Here is a 20,277-nt window from a genome sequence, read left to right on the forward strand (position 1 = left end):
ACCCTTATGTTCACTGAATTCCTCAGTTATGTCTTCTGCACTTACCATCTGCCATTTTCATTCATTAACATCATTTTCCCATAATCATTTTTCTTCTACTTGCCATATATCTGAAAAAAACTCTAGGATTTTTCTTAGACTAAGTTGCTTATTTTTCTGCTCATACTATAGTTTTGCTGTTCTTACCAACTGTCACCTTCCTGGCCTGGTTTTTATACTCCTTATGCACTTGATTGCTACCATTATTCATTTTTTGCTCTGCTGTGTCCTCTTCTTCCAAATTTAATGCTTAATATCTTTATTTATCCATTTGACACCTACTTTATTCAGTTTTTTGATCTTGAATACATTCGCACATCGATGTTGTTATATATCTTTTAGTCAATTCCCTATATTTTCCTTATACCCAATTGCTATCTCTTCCTTCTAGTCTGTACTGCCATAATTAAAATCACCCATAATAATCATGCTTCCCTTGTTCACTAACCCGAGTTGCTTATACATTTCTTCATCACCATCCTCCTCATCCCCAGCTCTCTTTAGCATCATCTGACTAAATATCTCTTCCTGTCAACCTCCAGTTCACCATAATGACTCAAAACCATTGCCACTATTTACAAGGTGAGTCCATTATATTTTTTAATTTTGCAATGGTCTTTAGCCTGATTTGCAAAGGGCTGTATACAGAGAAGGCATTAATAATGATAGAAAAACTTTGGAGTTCTTTCCTAAAAGAAAAAAGCTTAATGGAAAGTATAAATAACTCTTAGTAAGGGAATACCATGAGTAGACATATAAATACAAAATTAATGACAGAAAATTTCATGTAAAAAGATTTTTTTTAATAGTATAATTTTCGCCTGTGTGTCACAGGCATCTTCAGTACATGAGCTGAAGTTAAACAATAGCTGACAATTCCAAAAAGTGCCACCTAAGTAGCTAGTGTAAGATAACTAAAAAGTCAATAAAATTTCCTAACAAAAAAAAAAAAAAAAACTATATATATATATATGCAATAAAAAGTTAGGAAAGATTAGCCAATTTGTAAAGTACTATCTCCCATAAAGGGGATAGACATAAACCATCATTTTAAAAATTTTATGGAATTTACAACTGTGTTAAAAAAACTTTTTTTATTATCCCGACGTTTCGATCTTCACATCAAGATCATCATCTGGAGCGTACAAAAATATACAGGACAAGCTGAGTTACATCATTAACTGTAAGCCAGAGAAACAATGATTTGATCACATGTTATTCTACTGGCGTGACCTCTGGTGGAAAAAAAAATTTATATATATATATATATATATATATATAAAAAATAAATAAATAAATAAAATAAAAAAAAATTAAAATTTTTACATTGAGCTAAATTCTATTTTTATTCTATTTTTATTTTATTCTTTCAGAAACAATTGGTGTCCCATTTTTAGTATTACAATTCTTATTTTTGATTTACAATACTGGATTTTCTACAGTCCTGTTTATAGTTGTTCTTGGTGAGGAAGGTCGAATATATGCCTTCCATATGTTTGGGAATTATCAGCAACCACCCCAATCTGAACAACAATGATGGTTTAAAAATCCCAAACATATGGGAGGTATATATTCGACCTTCCTCACCAAGAACAACTATAAACAGGACTGTAGAAAATCCAGTATTGTAAATCAAAAATAAGAATTGTAATACTAAAAATAGGACACCAATTGTTTCTGAAAGAAAACCATCTAAAAGAATATTTATTCCTGTCATTGTAAAAATAGAATTTAGCTCGATGTAAATTTTTTTTTTTTTTTTTTTTTATATATATATATATATATATAAATTTTTTTTCCACCAGAGGTCACGCCAGTAGAATAACATGTGATCAAATCATTGCTTCTCTAGCTTACAGTTAATGATGTAACTCAGCTTGTCCTGTATATTTTTGTACGTTCCAGATGATGATCTTGATGTGAAGATCGAAACGTCGGGATAATAAAAAAAAAGTTTTTTTATCACGGTTGTAAATTCCATAAAAATTTTTTAAAATGAATGCTGATCATCATGTAACCCTAAAAGAAAACATAAACCATCAGATCTGTTTAAGTTAGGAGAGTGGACTAAAGTTTCACATGTTTCTTTATAAAGCTGTTCTATGAAGAACTAACTTTTGTGAAGGACTCTTGTCCTTCACAAAAGTCAGTTCCTATCCCTTATGTACACGCATTAGTGAACGTATAGCAGAAGTTTTAAAACCGCTGAATATTTTTGTTGCCTTTTGACCTGTCAGAAAAATCTCTACCTTTCTTACTTCTCCTAAGGACAAGCTTCCACATCTTAATTATCCAGGTGTCTACCAGATTCCTTGCTCTTGTGGATTATCTTATTTCGGACAAACAGGAAGATCTGCCTCTATTCGACTAGAAGAACATCAGTCTTATATTCAGTACCTTAAACCCGAACAGTTTGGACTTGCAGAACATGCCATCTTAACCAGACATAGAATCCATTGGAAAAAGACAAGAACACATGTTATTTCTTCTGTATTTGAAGAGGAAGACATATTAAAACTACTCAAAGCTCTTTTGATGAAGGAATTCTTATATCCTTTTTAGTTATCTTACACTAGCTACTTAGGTGGCACTTTTTTGAATTGTCAGTTATTGTTTAATTTCAACTTAACATGTACTGAAGATGCCTGTGACACACAGGTGAAATTATACTATTAAAAAAACTTTTTTACGTGAGATTTTCCATCATTAATTTTGTATTTGAAAGTATAAATACATCTCAGCCAATGCATATATATATATAGTAGAACAGCTAAGCCCTAAACCGATTCAGTCAATTTAGACTCACTCAGAAGGGTAGAAAACAGTCTGAGGACTGAAGTAATCAAAGCGAGTTAAAATCTTTTGTCATAGCACAGGAAAAGAATTTGAAGATCGTTGCTGAATTAAAAGCTGATCATGTCAAATATCTCAGAGAAGTGAAGACTATCATAGGCTAGAGGAAATAAAAGATTTCCTGGAAAATGACAGATCAGTTGTTACAGATAAAATGGTTTGGGACAGGCTTCAAGCATTTGTCTTGCATATCTGTCTATGGTGCCAAAACAAAATCAAAAATCATTTCCTCATAATCCTTCTCATCTCTTTTTAATTATAATATAAAAACAGTCTAAGTCAAATACAGGTAACCCTCGTATAATGTGGTACTTAATACAATGCAATTTCGATATAACACAGTCTACAGATTGTAGTAACCCTTTATCTTTTCATATATTTTTCACCGCACAACTTAAAAATCAAATTTTCTCTTCATTAAATTTGTGTCTGCCCCTATCACGCATGTAGTTATAAGTAGCAAATTTATATTAGGGGAAATACTTTTTAGCACACATGTACATCAATTGTTTAACATATAAAGTGTTTATTTTGAAAATTGACTTCATTTTCTGCCAGGAGAGCATATTAAAAACCATAAGTGTGTTAATTTCAAGCTGAGCACTTTATTTTCTGGTGAGTTACATACAATATGTAATGCTTTTTTATGTAAAAATTTATTTTTATAGTAATGGCCACTTAGAGAGCTTTTGTGATATGGTTGAAAATGAAATTAGTGAATTAATTGATGGAGAAACAGATTTAAATGAGGAGGAACTGGTACAATTCCGCCTCATTTAAATCTGTTTCTCCATCAATTAAATTCCTCATTTAAATTCCTACTCATAGCGGCATGACAGCCGCCATAAGTCCATATAGGTAACCCTCAATTTGTCTGTACCAACAATGAAACTATCGGTTATAATGTATTTTTTGTCCATCAACTGCATGTGCTCTCCCAGCCAGTTTGCCTGTTCTGAGGGATTAAAAACCCCAGTTTCCAGGAGAGAGAAAAAAAACCCTTTACCTCAGTTTAAGTTTGGCTAACTCACCTTTAGCCGAAAGAAACCAGATAAAAGTTCTCACATCATGGATGGGAATCGAACCCAAGTCTTTCTGACCAAACAGCTTTGTCTGTACCAACTAAGCTACAGAGGCTCACCATTTATATAGTTTGGCTCTAACACAGTAGTGTATTGGAGGAACTTTGCTATCATAGTTTTCATAATAAAATCTGTAGCCATTATGCAAAAAAAAAAAAATTTTTTTTCCAAATAAATAAATATTTTTTTAATTACATTATTATTTTATTATTATTATTATTATTTTTATTTTATTAATATATATATTAAATTTTTTTTTCTAAAAAAAAAATATATATATATATATATATACTTTTTTTCCAGGCATGGTGTGTGTGTGTGTGTGTGTGTGTGGTCTGAAAAATTGTCGACATAACAATAAAAAAACAAATTTATAATTTCAAAATTATTTTTATTTTTCAACACAGTCCCCCTTAAGACTAATACTGGTAACCCTCATATAACACGGTATATGAGGGTTACCATATACTGTGTTATATGAGGGTTATCAAGAAGTCAGTAACAAGACCTTGCTTACCACTATGCTGCAATTTTTTATTAAGTTCATAATGTGGAGCTAAACTAATATTAACTTATCTCGTAAATTTTCCAGAGCACTCCATTGAGGGATCATTATCCGTAAAATAACTCTTCCTAACTTTCTTGCCAAGTCCAATCCTTCTGCTAATTTCTTTAAACTGAATTCTTTAAAGGAATCATAACAATCACAATCTTCGGCAGAACTTTCTCCGTAATTTGGTTCGCCGTCATCTATTAACTGTACCAGTTCCTCCTCATTTAAATCTGTTTCGTCATCAATTAATTCACTAATTTCGTTTTCAACCATATCGCAAAAGCCCTCTAAGTGGCCGTTACTATAAAAATACATTTTTTACATAAAAAAGCATTACATATTATATGTAACTCACCAGAAAATAAAGTGCTCAGCTTGAGATTAACACACTTATGATTTTTAATACCCTTTCCTGGCAGAAATGAAGATAATTTTCAATAATAAACACTTTAAATGGTAAACATTTGACGTACATGCGTTCTAAAGAGTACTTCCCCTAATACAAATTCGCTACTTATACTACATCCTCAATACGGGCAGATACAAATTTAATGAAGATAAAATTTGATTTTTTAGTCGGACTGTGAAAAATATATGAAAAGACAAAGGGTTACTAAAAGATAAAGATAAAAGATAAAGGGTTACAATTTGTAAACAGTGTTATATCAAAACTGCCTAAGTACTGCGTATATGTAGGGCATATGACTCATATCCTATTCAATATTATGGTTGGTAGAGGCAAAATTGGACAGACATCTTGAAGTTTTGATACAAGAAAGAAAGAACACATAGGCTATGTAAGGAATAACAGACAGGATATATCAGGCCTTTCTTCACACTTTGCCTCTACCAACCATAATATTGAATGGGATATGAGTCATACCCTATATAGAAGACAACTACCATTCAAGAACATTTAAAGAAGCTGCTACAGTCACCCGTTCAACAGGTAACTTAAATAAGAATCAAGGCCTAATCTTACCAGATATATGGAAAACTCTAATCAGATCATTTAGCCAAAAAGAAATGAACTTTCATGAAAATTACATTAAATATCTCAACAATAAAACGTTGTGCTTGCGACACGCATATTATATCATTGTATCACGCACAGTGATAACTTTATATAATTTTTAGAATTGTCGGTTAATTTCCTAGTTTTTGTTACTTTCTATTGCTTACCAGTGTATTCCTTTGAAAATGCTGACGGATATCAGTCAGTGAAACGTTGGATATTAAACTAATATTTACTTGACTAACATACAGAATTAAGTCTTTAATTTATTTATTTCTCATTGTTCTCTTTATTTGAACATTCTCACTAACCTTACAAAGAAAGAGATTAGGTTCAGTAGGAGGACTAGACCAAAATAAAAAAAATGATGGTACAATATGACAAAATTTCATGCCGGCTGGGGCGTCGCCCGGTTAAACAAGGCCCCAGTTGTTTTCGCCAGGGAGCCAGGGCGAACAGCGAAAAGTCAACTACTGGAACAAATCTGAAAACAAACCCCAACTCAACATCACCAGAGTTAAAGATCGGTACTATCAATGTAAGAAGCCTGAATGGCAAAGAAATGGAGCTAGCTGAGGAATTAGATAAGTACCAGATCGACATAATAGGGGTGACTGAAACAAAAAAGACCAAAACTGGCGAGATCTTTCTGAGCAATAAATACAAAATGTTATATTCAGGCAATGACAATCAAGGAAAAGAAGGAGTAACCATAGTATTCAACACAAAATACGAGGCTAATCTTCTTGAATGGCAGGCAGTCTCAAGTAGAGTAATGTGGGCAAATATGAGAATGGGGAACTGGACAATGAGACTTATTTGTGCCTATGGTCCCACAGAAGGTTCTACTAAGGTAGAAGTGGAGGAATTTTTTGACGCTTTAGAAAAAGCAACTGACACAATGAGAAAGGAAAAGTTGGTCCTTGTTGGGGATCTAAATAGCAGAGTAGGAAATGATTGTGAGACATACAAAAATTTTTGGGAAAATTTGGAGAAAAGAGCAAAGCTAATAATAATGGCAAATATCTGTTGGATTTCTGCTCAGGACATGGACTGGTTATTACTAACACCATGTTCCAACATAAAAATGTGCACAAATTCACATGGAGAGAAGAGGCTAGGAATAAGAAAAGTCTCATTGACTATGTTATTGTTGATAGTGATGTTTTCTCCCTGGTGCAGGACACCAGAGTGTACAGAGGATTTGAAATTGGAAGTGATCACTATTTAGTCTTGAGCAGGATAAAATTGAATTTCATATTGAAAAGAATAACATGTAAGAAAGTTTTAAAGCAAATAAAAGTTGAGCAGCTCTCAGATGTGAACTGTAGACTAAAATTCAGAAAGATTATTGAAAAGAAAATGAAAGAGTTTGAGAACAGGAATCAAACCTTGGAGATTCAGTGGCAAACTCTGAAGAAAACATTGATTGATTCTGTCAGAGAGGCATGTGGTGAGGTTGTGTGCAAGGATAAAAAAATCAGAACTCCCTGGTGGACACAGGAAGTTAAAGAGGCAGTGAAGGAAAAGAAGAAAGCATATCAAAAGTTCCTGGCAAATAAATCAGCTTTTACTCTTACAGAATACAGAGACAAATGTAAGAAAGCTAAACAGTGTGTAAAACTAGCTAAACAAAAGTCATGAGAGGACTTTGGCTAGAATATAGAAAATAAATACCAAGAAGGTGGCAAAATATTCTGTAGGTTGTTGAAGCAGCTTAGGAATGGAGGAAAGAGTGCTGTAAAAGGAGTTAGAGATGATAAAGGTGACATGAAAACAGGAGAAAAAGAAATCCTTGAAGTATGGAGCAATTACTTTGAAAAACTGCTAAATGAAACAAGCAGTGATGACAGCACAGTGATAAAAAACACTGACCAGGCATGTAGCCAGGAATACATATCCATACTTGAAGTAGAAAAAGCCATTAAAGGCTTGAAATGTGGAAAGGCAGCAGGAGTAGATGATATTCGACCAGAAATGCTGAAGTATGGTGGTATAAAAGTCTTACAGTAGCTGCACTGCATAGTTCAGAAAGCCTGGATAGAGGGACGAATTCCCGATGATTGGAGTAGAGCTCTCATAGTACCCATATATAAAAAGGGAAATAAAACTGAATGTGAGAATTACAGAGGTATTTCCCTTCTGAGTGTTCCTGGCAAGATCTATGCAAGTATACTTAAGAAACGGTTGAGAAGAATTGTGGAAGAAAAGCTTGGTGAAGAACAAGCTGGATTCAGGCCAAATAGAGGCTGTCAGGATCAGATCTTCACTTTACGACAAATAGTCGAGAAAGCATGGGAATATAATAAAGATCTGTATTTAAGTTTTGTCGATTTGGAAAAGGCATATGACAAGGTGCCAAGAGAGAAGCTATTTAATACGCTGCAGTTATATGGTGTCAATGGGGCATTATATCAAGCAATACTTAGTCTTTATTTGAGTTGTAAGTCAGCAGTTAGAATTGAAGGAAGTACAGGAAGATGGTTTAATGTTAAATCTGGTGTGAGACAAGGATGTACATTATCCCCTCTGTTATTCATTATCTATATGGATCACATTATGAAGGAAAGTGGTATTAAACCTGATATCAGAATTGGAGATGTTAATGTCAGCTCTTTGCTTTATGCGGATGATGTTATACTTCTAAATAAATCCGCTACAAGTTTTCAAGATTCTCTGACTAAATTGAATAACTGTTGTAATAGATATGGTATGAAGGTCAGCAATAAAAAGACAAAGACAATGAAATAGGCAGAATCATTGAAAATGTCAACTGTGTTGTGAATGGAGAACCTGTGGAACAAGTAAAACATTTCAGCTACTTCGGTACGATTTTTACTGAAGATGGTAAATTAAATATAGAAATAGACAACAGAATCAGCAAAGCTGGTATGGTGGGAAGTCAATTGAATAAATACATATGGAATAAGAGAGAAATTAGTCAGAACACTAAATTAGCTGTATACAAGACAGTGTTCAAACCAGTTTTAACTTATGGATCTGAGAACTGGGTCAGAAGTAAAACACTTGACCAAAGACTAGAGACCGCAGATATGAGAGTCCTGAGAAAGATTAGAGGTGTGAACAGATGGCATCAATGGCAATATCATATTAAAAATGAGGATATTAGGAAAGAACTTGACATTGTCAGCATCCAGGAATGCATTAGCAGAGCTAATCTCGGGTGGTATCGTCACTTAAATAGAATGGGAGAAGAAAGATTAGCAAAACAAGTGTTCTCTGCCAGGTTGGCAGGAAAACGACCCAGAGGAAGACCAAGATATAGGTGTATTGATACGTTACAAAGTGCCTTAGATGATAGAAATATAAGATCTGATAATGTTGGAGTCTTGACAAGCAACAGACTGATTTGGAGGAAAATTGTAGATAGGAAGTTAGTAATGATGGAAATTTTTCATGTAGTACTGTCATATCCTGTACACCCCTTGACGGTACATGGCAGGAATTTGATGATGATGATGAGGAGGAGGAGGAGGACTAGAGAACAAAGGGCATTTGATTCTCTCATAGCATTGGCTAAACCACCTGTACTGATGCACCCTGAATTAGAAAAAAAACTTTTATATTTCTGCAGATGCATCACTGTATTGCAGCTGTTATAGATCAGATGGATGAGGAGAATTTAAGGCCAGTAGCTTATCTTAGTAAGGAACTTAGTGCTTCAGAAAAGAATTGTGCTGTGGTAGAAAAGGAAGCCTAAGCAGTAATTTATCCCTTTAAGGAATATGAATATTTACTGTATTGTCAAGATGTTCAAGTCAGATCTGATCATGAGCCATTATCTTTTCTAAACAACTGTAAGGATAAGAATCAAAGGATAATCAGATGGGAATTAGAAGTACAAGAATTTAATTTAAAGATTTCTTATGTGCCTATAGCTAAAAATGTAGCAGACTGTTTGTCTTGGGCTGCCACAACTGAAGACTCAGTGGAAAACCTAATTAAGAACCTTGAAAAGGCTGCCACTTCAAATGTACATGTTTCCTCTGCTGGTAGAAACAAAGTTGAGTAGGAAGAATGGAGGGAAGTGTAAATTAGGGAAGCTCAACAACAAGATCCATTTTGGGGAAGGCTTTATTTCAAAGCCAAAAGGGGATGTCATCACTGACAAGGTTTCTTTTAATCCCTCTCCTCTTTTTCTTGACCACTCATCATCAATGGCAGGTCATGTAGGGGTATGTGCAGAAACTTTACAAAGAATACTAGATCGATGTTACTGGATAGGTTTAGCTAAGGATGTATAGGATTATGTCCAATCTTGCCATAGCTCTAAGAGAAGAAAAAAGCTCCCTTATGGTCAATCCTATTACCAGTTCATCCTTTTCAGCATCTAGCTACTGAGCTGCTGATGTTTTAGGTCTTTTGCAAACTTCGGACAGATGAAATAAATTCATTTTTGTAGTAACGGATATGCTTACAAGATATCCTGAAGTTTTTCCAGTAAAAGATCAAAAGGCAGAGACCCTTGCTAGATGTTTTGTAACCGGGATAATCTCTAGATATGGTTGTCCAGAATCTTTGTTATCAGGTAGAGATCCTAGTTTTACTTCAGAATTGTTGTTGCAAGTGTGTAAGCCGTTAAGCATAAAGAAAATTTTCATAATAGCCTATTAACCTCAGTGCAGTGGTCTGAATAAATTTATACAACAGATCCTCTCAAACTTATCACATGAAAGAATACAAGATTGAGATCTGTATTTTTGGGACCTTATTTGCTTATCATACAGCTATTCATTTAATATCAAAATAAAAACCCTTCTTTGCACTTTTTGGATTTGATCCTCTATTTTCTACTGATTTTCATTAATCTATTGCCAATTTGGGATTTGAAGATGTAGATACATATCTGACTGATACAGTGGAAAGGTTCAATAATTCATGAAAATTAGTTAGTGAATACAATAGAGAGACTCGAGATTAAAGCAGACTGGCTATAAATAAAGCTAGAAAGGAAAGAAGCTTAGAATTTGGTCAGCTTGTTTTATTACAAGATAAGACTGCTGTTAAAAAAAAAAGGAATGTTGGGAGTGGGTGCAACAGACCCATATAGAATACTGAAGAGACTCTTCCCAGTAGTTTATAAGATTGTAGATATTAAGCACCCTGGTAGGATTATAGTGGTCCATTCAGATACACTGAAGAAATCTGACATTTTATTCATAGCAGTTATGAATTCAGACCTGCTCATAGGCATATTGCAGGTCACTTTGACTAGGTGCGGAGGATTTGTTCCCTCTCCCTGTGTGTTCATGAGCCTGAAATGGTACACCTGATGTTGGTCAAAGTTGTATTGTTCAGTGAGCTTGCAGATGTAGTTGTTGTTTAGCACGTTGTAGCATTTGTTTCTGAATGAAAGTTCAGTACGATGCCATTATATTTTTTATTCTCTGCTTCCACGAGTCTTGGAGGTGATGAGGTTGCAAAGTTGGCTGGCATTTCGGCAGTAGACAAGTTAACATCAAGACAATGATTTTGAATTGCTTCAAGTTTTTTCTAATGCATGGATTTTATGCAGGAAAATATCAAGTGTGATAATGTTCTGTTTCTAAGCTGTCCATTTACTTTTCAAGATTTAGAAACTGTTTAATGGAGGAGAGGCATGGTTAACAAAAGAATAACCGGCCAACTTTGATCAGGAGTTTTATTGCCAATTCATCAATCTTTGCACAATTATCATACATCAAATGGCAGAAAAAAAATCGTAGTGGAGGCTCTTTTTCTTGTCCATAATCTCTGTAGCTACACACTTCCATGAGCTTCAGCTGGTGTCTTTCAGAGTGCTCAGTCAAGCCTCTGCTTTGTTGTTGCCATATTTGGTTCATGCTGTAGGCATATCTGTATATTGTGCATGGGTGCTTGCTTTCCTTATCCTCTTCGTGCCCAGTGGCACATAAGGCTAAGATGGTGCTTGCTTTGGCCGTAGCTTAAAGTACTTACAGTAGATCTTGAGTTCTTCAGTTCATTTATGTCTATTGCTGTACTGTCATTTGGGATGTAAAGTTGGGTAAAAGTCACTTTAAAAGTGTTAAAATTAAAGATCACTAAATCCAAGCATCACAAACCAGAGTGTTATACAGCAGTGATTGGTGATGTTATCAGAGTACCTGGCCATTATCTAAAGTAGCCACATTGTTTGATCATAGTCTTGACTTAGGATGCTGCACCAAACATGTGGAATTTTCAGTTGGGAATGATTATTTATGAAACTACAGGGTAGGTGATTGACAATCTTAAAAGAGCTTGAAGCAGTACTATGGCTTAAAAATCTGCAAGCAAAGGGTGTTAACAGTGCATGGGAGATGAAGGGGATTGAGTGTCTGGAGGAAGCAGTAGCAATATAAGAATGCAAAGTCAGCAGGATAAATCAGATAGGAGTTAGATGAATGAATGAAGTATTTATTAAGCAGGAGCTGCAAGAAAAAAGAAAAAATATTTGTAAGGATATATAAGGAGAACAGTAGTTAGCATGCTCACAAACTGTACAAAGCCCACATGAGGAAGGTGACAACATAGTAAGCTGAAATCAGATTATAAGAGAAATTAGCCAAGAAGACCAAAAAAAAATCCCAAACTTCTGATGACTACAGAAGGATAACCTTAATGGTAGGGAGTTGACAGATACAGATGAAATAGTAGTCACTGAGTGACACTTTGCTATATGTCATCCAGGTGAAAATCTGGGCTTGAGAGAAATTAAAGATGCCAAGAAATTATATTCTTGTTTTAATCCTTTATTCAAGCTAAGCAAACAGAATTGGCACATAAATTATCTTCAGGACTAGGCCACTTGTATATAGAAATTAATGACATCACATTAATTGCCTTAGTATCCTCTATGCACACATCCTTTCAGGTGTGTATAATGCTCTGCATTATGGGAAAGGCAACTACCCAGACTGGTTTCATTCTTTATGAGTATGAAGTTGTGAAGATACTTCACTCACAAACTCTGTTTGCTTATACTTGGATAAAGGATTAAAATAAGAATATAACTTCTTGGTATCTTTAATTTAATTTATAACCAACTGAAATACTTCTAATAACTAGCTCAAATCCAGAGTATTTTAATAATAAGGTGTTACACCATTTCATTATTTGTATATAGGATATACATGACTTATGCCTCACTTCAACCTTGGTATTTTGAACAAGTGAATATAGATCGAGTGTGAGATGTGGTGATTAATACCCTTGGAGGTAATGGATGGCAGTGCTGTAGCCAATGAAGTTCTAACTGAAGCTCAGCTATTGCTGTTACCCTCTTGCCATGATCAGAGCTTTAATAACTCAATAACACCTTATCCCTACACTGTCCTCTACAGATAACGGGGAAGATGAAAAGCATTCTTGCTTTGCCCCTTTAAGCCAGTCCTTATAAGGACTATAAGGACCTTGGTATTTTTTCTGGGTCTGACTTGTTGGTTTGTTCCTTACACCATGGTGTAAGGAACAAACAGATATGGTGCCGACCTTAATATGATGTAGTATCTCTTTTCACTGCGATGAATTCAGCAGTCCTGTGGGACATACTTTCCACAAGCACACGATAACGATCAATTGGAATTTTTGACCATTCTTCCTGTATGCATCTAATGAGGTCCTGGATTATTGTGGGGAAGATGCTTTCGTTCATCCCACAAATGTTCAGTGGGATTGAGATTTAGACTTTGTGGTGATATTTGATGTCCACAAACCATGCAGTTACAGCAGCAGCCTTATGACACTGTCCATTGTCTGGCTGAAAGAGACAATGGTCAGTTCTGTAGAAATGCTAGAAAGTAAGAAGCATTGTATTATCCAGAATGTGCAAATACCTCTTTGAGTTCACTGTTTGTGGTACTACAAACAGCGAACATCTGTGAGAGCACCAGCATTATCAGAACTTATATTTCACTCTTCTAAGGACTTTTTACTGTATCAATTCACCTATATTTTGGTCTTCCTCTGTGTTTTTTTCCCTGTCCCTGTCAAAGAATGCTTATTTTTTAAACAGAATGTTCAAAAATCATTCTGTTTTTTTAACAGACTGTCAGAATGTTTCCTCTCCCATTCTGTTTAAGTGACCATGCCACCTGAGATTAGCTCTGCTAAAACATTCCTATATTCCTGAATGCTAATAATGTTAATTTCTTTCCTAATAACTTCATTTTTAATATGATGTGCCATCGATGCCATCTGTTCACTTCCTTAATCTTTCTCAGAACTCGTATCTGTGGTTGCCGGTCTGTGATCAAGTATTTTATTTCTAACCCATCTCTCTCAGATTCATACATTAGAATTGGTTTGAACCATACCAGTCTTGCTAATTCTGCTGTCTATTTCCATATTTAATTTGCCATCTTCGCTAAAAATTGTTCTCAAATAGCTGAAATGTTTTACTTGTTCTGTAAGTTCTTCATTGAGGATGTAGTAGATGTTTTCAATACATCTGCTTATTTTCATTTTTCTTTTTTCTTTTTATTGCTAATTTTCATACCATATTTATTACAGCAGTTATTCAGTTTAGTCAGGGAATCTTGCAGACTTGTACTGGATTTATTTAAAATTATAAGGTCAGCTGTGCATGAAGTGAAGAGCTAATACTAAGATAACCAATTTTGATATTAGGTTTAATACCACTTTCCTTCATAATGTGATACATATAGATAATGAATAACACTGGAGATTATGTATACCCTTGTCTCAGACTTGGTTTAATGTCAAAACAGCCTTTAATTTGAATAGCTGACTTACAACTCAAATACAGTGGTGCCTTGCAATTCGACGTCCCGCAATTTGACAGTCGAATTTTGCAGGCTGGCGCATACACGTGCATGGAATTGTACGATGTCATTTGTTATTTGTCATTTCTTGTTGGGCTGCGTTGGTGTGTGTTTGCTCGTGTTGTTTGTGCTAATTTTCAATTCTGCATTTTTCAGAAAGTAAAAATTTTGTGCATCCACGGTTATTATTATTTTTTTCAGTAAAATTTAAGAATGGGCCTAAAGAGAAGTGAACAGAGGAATAATTCAGGAAATATTTCCATTGCATAAAAGAGGCTCCAAGACTGATATAGCAAATTACCAAACGATCAGCATATCAGGAGTTGTTGTCAAAGTATTGGAGAAGTTGGTCAAGAAAAAAATGCAGGAATGGATAGATGGAACTGGAATACTGTAAGAGGGCAACATGGTTTTGTGATGGGCAGGTCATGCCTCAGTCACTTGCTCACATTTTATAATACAGTGACAGCTGAATTTGATAAAGGTAATGGGTTTACAGTGATACTGTAAACCCAGTCTGTCATGCTGGTTTTACTGATTAGAATTCCATGTGGAATTCTAATCAGTAAACTGCAGTGCATAGGGATAGATATTGGTTGGTGAGGTGGATAGGAGGGTGGTGTTGACGGAGAGATGTCGGAAAGTAGTTTAGAGTCCAAAAGAAGGCCTGTCATTAGCATGTCACAGGGTTCTGTTCTTGGACCAGTACTGTTTCATTTGTACATTAACGACATAGGAAAGGATCTGAGAGGAACTGTTTAATTGTTAGCAATTGATGAAAGGTTGGATAGAGCAATGCAGATGATGTCAAAATTTTGCAGGATAATTTGGATAGAGTGGCTGACTGGTCAAATGAGAATGGATGTCAGTTTAATGTGACAAAGTGTAAGGTTATGCATTTTTGGGGTGACAAGATTACCAGCTGTATACTACATTAGTGGAACTGTACTCCAGGAAACTGATGAAGCCAGACTTGGGAGTTTTAGTGGATAGGGAGTTAAAGGTTAGGGGGGTTCATAGCAAAAGTGGCTGAAGCAGCTCATCAGATTACTTGGTAAGATAAGATCCCATCTTGACTATTGCATGCAGATCTGGTCACCAGAGTTTCTTGGCGATGAGAAAGAGGTGGAGAAGATCTAGAGGTGAGTGACCAAAATGGTAGCAGGTCTATGGAATGAGCCTTACGAGAACAGGTTGAAGATTTGTGGGTTACAGAAACTGGTTGATAAGTGGATAAGGGGTGATATGATTGAGGTATACAAATTACCAAGGGATTTTTACAAGATTAATTCAGAGGAAATTTTTTCAGAACAGGTCTGTGTTGGGAGAACTAAGAGCTCTCCATAGAAACTGAGTAAGAGTGTAGTTAGCAAGGGTGTTAGAACTAGGTTTTTTGCTTGGAGAGTAGTGAATGAGTGGGATAGGTTGCCAGAGTCTGCCATTACTGTGAATGAATTCAAAGCAAACTATGATAGATACTGCACATATGTTGGATAGTTCTTGACATGATGTTTAGGGCCTCCCTTGATGAGTCTAAGGACTCCTTGGAGTAGCCTATAATAATAATAATATTATCTTTTATTATTATCTGACCTCTTTGTAGTCAAAGGACTCATTGAGAATTTACACTATATAAATGTAGCATTTTGAACTGCTTTTCCCTTTGCACCATGCCAACATCCTAAAGTGAAAATCTTATCCTGAAAATCTCTATTTGGTCCAAATCCAACTTGTTCTTTCCAAGCTTCTATTTTACAATTATTCTTAGTTGTTTCTCAGGTATGCTTGTATAAATCTTTCCATGATCACTAAGTAAGGAAATTCCTCTGTAATTCTGATGTTCAGTTTTATTTCCCTTTTTAAAGATGGGTACAATGAGAGCTCTATTCCAATCATCTTTAATTCAACCCTTTGACCAGGGCTTTGGAATTATGAAGCATAGGCACTGTAAACCTTTTATGCCTATATATTTTAGCATTTCTGGTTGAATATTATCTACTACAGCTTTAGCTTCCACATTTTATGTTTTTTTATTATTATTGCTTTTTCTACTTCAAGTGTTGAGATGTGTTCGTGATTGCATTTCTTGTGAGTGTTTTCTACCACCATACTGTCACTTTATTTCATTTAGCAATCTTTCAAAGTAATAACTTCAGACAAGTAGAATATCTTTATTTTCAGTTTTTATGTCACCTTTATCATCTGTGATCCCTTTTACAGTATTCTTTCCTTTATTTCTAAGCTTTTTCAATAGTCTCCAAAATATCTTCCTGGTATTTATTTTTGATATTCTTACCCAAATCTTCCCATGACTTTACTTTAGCTAGTTTTACAGAATGCTTCACTTTCTTCCTTTTTGTATGCTTGCAGAGCACAAGCTGCCTTACTTGTTAGGAAATTTCAATATGCTTTCTTTTTTTCCTTGACTGCCATTTGACTTTCTGAATCTACCACAGAGTTTCAGAGATAGGCATGTGGTGAGATTGTCTGGTTTTTGATTCCAAGTTTTTATTGACTTTTCTACTTCAGGTATTGCCTCAAACTTCTGCTACTATTTCCTTCTTACATGGGCACACCTCCTTTTCTCTCATTAGCAGCACTTCACCTCCATTTTTGCCTTTCTGTCTTTTTCATGAGAAACATCATACCCTTCCATCTGTCTTACTGTCAAGATGTCATCCTCATTCAGTTAGGATTAGACCACATTTTGCTTTTTGCTGGAACTACTAAGATGTTTAGACTGGAAAAAATCCATAAACTAATACACTATTGAGAACAGTAGTGGATTCTATCGAATGGCCAACATACATGATGCTATAATAGTTCCCATCCCCCCCCCTTCCATTTCTCTCTCTCTCTCTCTGACTTCTTAGGCTATTTTCTTACCTGTTTATATTAAAAATTCTGAAAAGTTTTAACATTGTTTCTCTGATGATACAGAATCATCAGAGATAGACAGATATTTTTTAAATTTATTTAACTTGATAAAATATACATTTGAAGATAGGCAACAAAAAGACTATTTACATATATAAGAATATATATTACAGAGAAAAAAAGAATTTTCCTTTCTGATATGCAACAGAAAGTAGGCAAATCTGTTGGCGAGATGATACATGAATTGCAGAAAGGATTTGTCTTTTTAGTAAAAGAGTCAATATTACAGTTCAGTATCACTCTTAGTTATCTTTCAGTTGAAGGGTATTGTTGTTGGCAGTCCGGAACAGGGTACTAGTACTAGTTGGATTCCACTCCTCTTTGAATTTTGCGGCAGTTCTTGTTGCTTTGTAATAATCAAGTTCCAATGAAAGCCTGCTTTGTAGTTTCCGAGATGAAGAAGAAATTGCATATTCTGTGTTTGTATGGACTAAATTCCAGTAGTCTTCTTGGCTGTGTGTGTGTGCAGTTACAGGTGCTAGGGGCAGTATTCAGAGCATAGGTGATCACACTTTGCTTGCAAGCTAGGTTAGATATGTGTGTTCCAAGGAACCTGAAACTTCACAGAAGAGACATAGATCCGATTCTCTAAATTGAAATTTGTAGAACTTAGTGGGAGTTGGCAAGATGTTATGCCATAGCCTCCACTGTATGTTGGAATCTGGTTTGGCACACTTCAATTTATATGGCAGATTCCACTGAAAACTGGGTGGCATGTGCTGCTTTGTAGATGAGAGGGTTATAAGGATGAATATATGAAGGGCAAAGTTGGTAGCACTGACTTGAGGAAGTGGTATTTTTTCTTGTAGTTGGAAGGAAGAATTGGAAGTGAGGCTTCAGATGATACAAGATGAAAGGTGGGCTCCCTGCAGTTTCTAGAAGGAATACGGATTCCATGAGGTGTAGAGATATCTGGAAAGTCTTTTATAATAGCAACTTGCATCTGTTGATATTGCTTTTCAGTTTTTGGGTTTTTCAGTGGTAAGCATGTGAATGTTTTCCACTTTAGGGTCTGGGTCAGGAGATCCCCTATGGTTCTTATTCCTGTCCAGTTCCATGTAGGGAAAAGAAAGGGCTGGCCAGTTGTGAGGCTTATGTTTCTGTTCGAAAACAGTGGGTCTGTAAGTACAGCTGACTCTGTTGATCCTGCCAGTGTGTGTGATAAAGTTCTGTATTTTTCCACCGCTGTAGAGCATTTCTGTAAAAATGAGGTAGTTTAGGAGGTGGTGGTGGTGCAGAACTGACCATTCAGAGAATTGTGGAAAGTGTAAGTCCTCTGGTGGATAATTTCATGATGTAAACGAAGGTGGATACATAAGTATGATTGGACTGAAGTGTCTTTAGGAGAAAGATTATCTGGAAAGATCTAATCTTGTTTTCAAGGGAAATTAGGCCTTGATCTCCCTTATTGAGTGGCTTGCAGAGTTCAGAGTATGTTGTCCAGTTAGTATTGTTCCAGAGGAAATGCTTGATTGCCTTTTGAATGTGATGAAGAAAGTGTTCAGAAGGGGGGGGGGTCAGTACTTTGAGGGGTATGCCATAGCACACTTGCAGCCATCTGGTTGATTATTAGAACTCTTCCTTTAAGTGAAGACATTGAACAAATGCCGTTACATTTTCCTAGCACCTGTTTAAAGAGGTTGTGCAGCTGTGTCCAGTTCAGTGTATTATATATTTTTGTGTTGCTAAGGTGTGCACCTAAGTATATTTGTCATTCATTTGACCAGGTACATTCAATCGGAGAATCAGTTCTAGCCTTCCATCAGAACTGACCACAAGCTAGTGGCTTGGAATTGATCAATGGAATTGATCTTCCTGAAACAGAATAAGTTTGATGTCGGCCAATACTTCAATGTTGGCTTTAGTCGGTTTGCATTAACCTTGGAAATAATTTTGCAATCTGTATTGATTAGTGAGATTGGCCACCAGTTTCAGATGTCTGTGTGGTCTCCCATATTTGGTATCAATTATGCTACTGAGGTCGTGACAGATTGTGGAAGCCCATTAACATAGGCTTGCAGTGTTTTAATGAGAAGTGGTTCAAGGTGATTCCACAAGACTCGGAAAAACTCTGTTGTGAGACCATCAAGGCTGGGAGATTTGTTCTTTGGCAAGGATGTGCATGCAGTTTTTAAGTTCATCTAGAGTGATTGGGTTTTCTTAGTGGTTCCAATCTGTTCAGAGATTCTTTTAGTATCTTTCAGTATTTTGTGAATGGCATGAAGGGATGTTCCTGTAGAGCTGTATGCATTTTTGTAGTATTGTAGGATTTCATAAGTTATTTTACTTGGATCTTTTGTGATGCTGCCATCTTGAAGTCTAATAGCAGAGATGCAGTTTGCTGCCTGGTATTTTTTTTTCCAAAGAGAAAAAATATTTTGTGGATGCATGTGAAAGATTTATTTGTGTGTGCTGTGATCTAAGTAGGGCACAGTCTGCAAATAATTCTGTGTCTTTGCATGGCTTGGAGGGCTGAATGATATTCAGGTCTCTCTTTGGGAAGATACTGGAGTTGTTCTTCAAGTGGTCAGATTCTAATGTTGCTCTGTTGATTTTTCTGGTGACTGTAGATCTGTGTAAAGGATTTTATTCGTGATTTTAACTGGGGCCACCATATTTTCATTGGTTCTGTATTCCTTTTGAGTGAGTGAGGTTAGTTATTAAAGCCTGAGTGTTTACTATACAATCTGAATCTTTCAGGAGGGTATTGTTGAAGATCCAGTAGGCACTTCCTGATTTGGATGCTTCCAAAGATAATGAAAGTTGCAGCTTGAGGAAGCAATGATATGAGATGTAGGAAGGAATGTGTGAGATGTTTCTAACTAGAGGAACAGTGTGTCTGGAAATGTAATATCTGTCCAGTTGGGCTTGGTAGAGACCTATTAGTTGCTGTGATTGCCGACCTCCATGTGTAGGACCTCTTATCTGGATGTTAGTTATTAAAGCCTGAGTGTTTACTATACAATCCGAATCTTTCAGGAGGGTATTGTTGAAGATCCAGTAGGCACTTCCTGA

At 35.6% G+C, this 20,277-nt stretch overlaps 1 protein-coding gene across 2 annotated transcripts in view; it reads left to right on the top strand.

Moving 5' to 3' along the window:
• The window catches only part of LOC150102550 (cytoplasmic dynein 2 light intermediate chain 1), a 372,826-nt gene that overhangs the window by 217,869 nt on the left and 134,680 nt on the right, over positions 1-20,277 (top strand). The window lies entirely within an intron of this gene.

This window comes from Typopeltis vanoorti, chromosome 10 (genome assembly GCF_054136105.1).
Source record: "Typopeltis vanoorti isolate ZY-2024b chromosome 10, IOZ_Tvanoo_1.0, whole genome shotgun sequence".
Taxonomy (NCBI): Eukaryota; Metazoa; Arthropoda; class Arachnida; order Uropygi; family Thelyphonidae; genus Typopeltis; species Typopeltis vanoorti.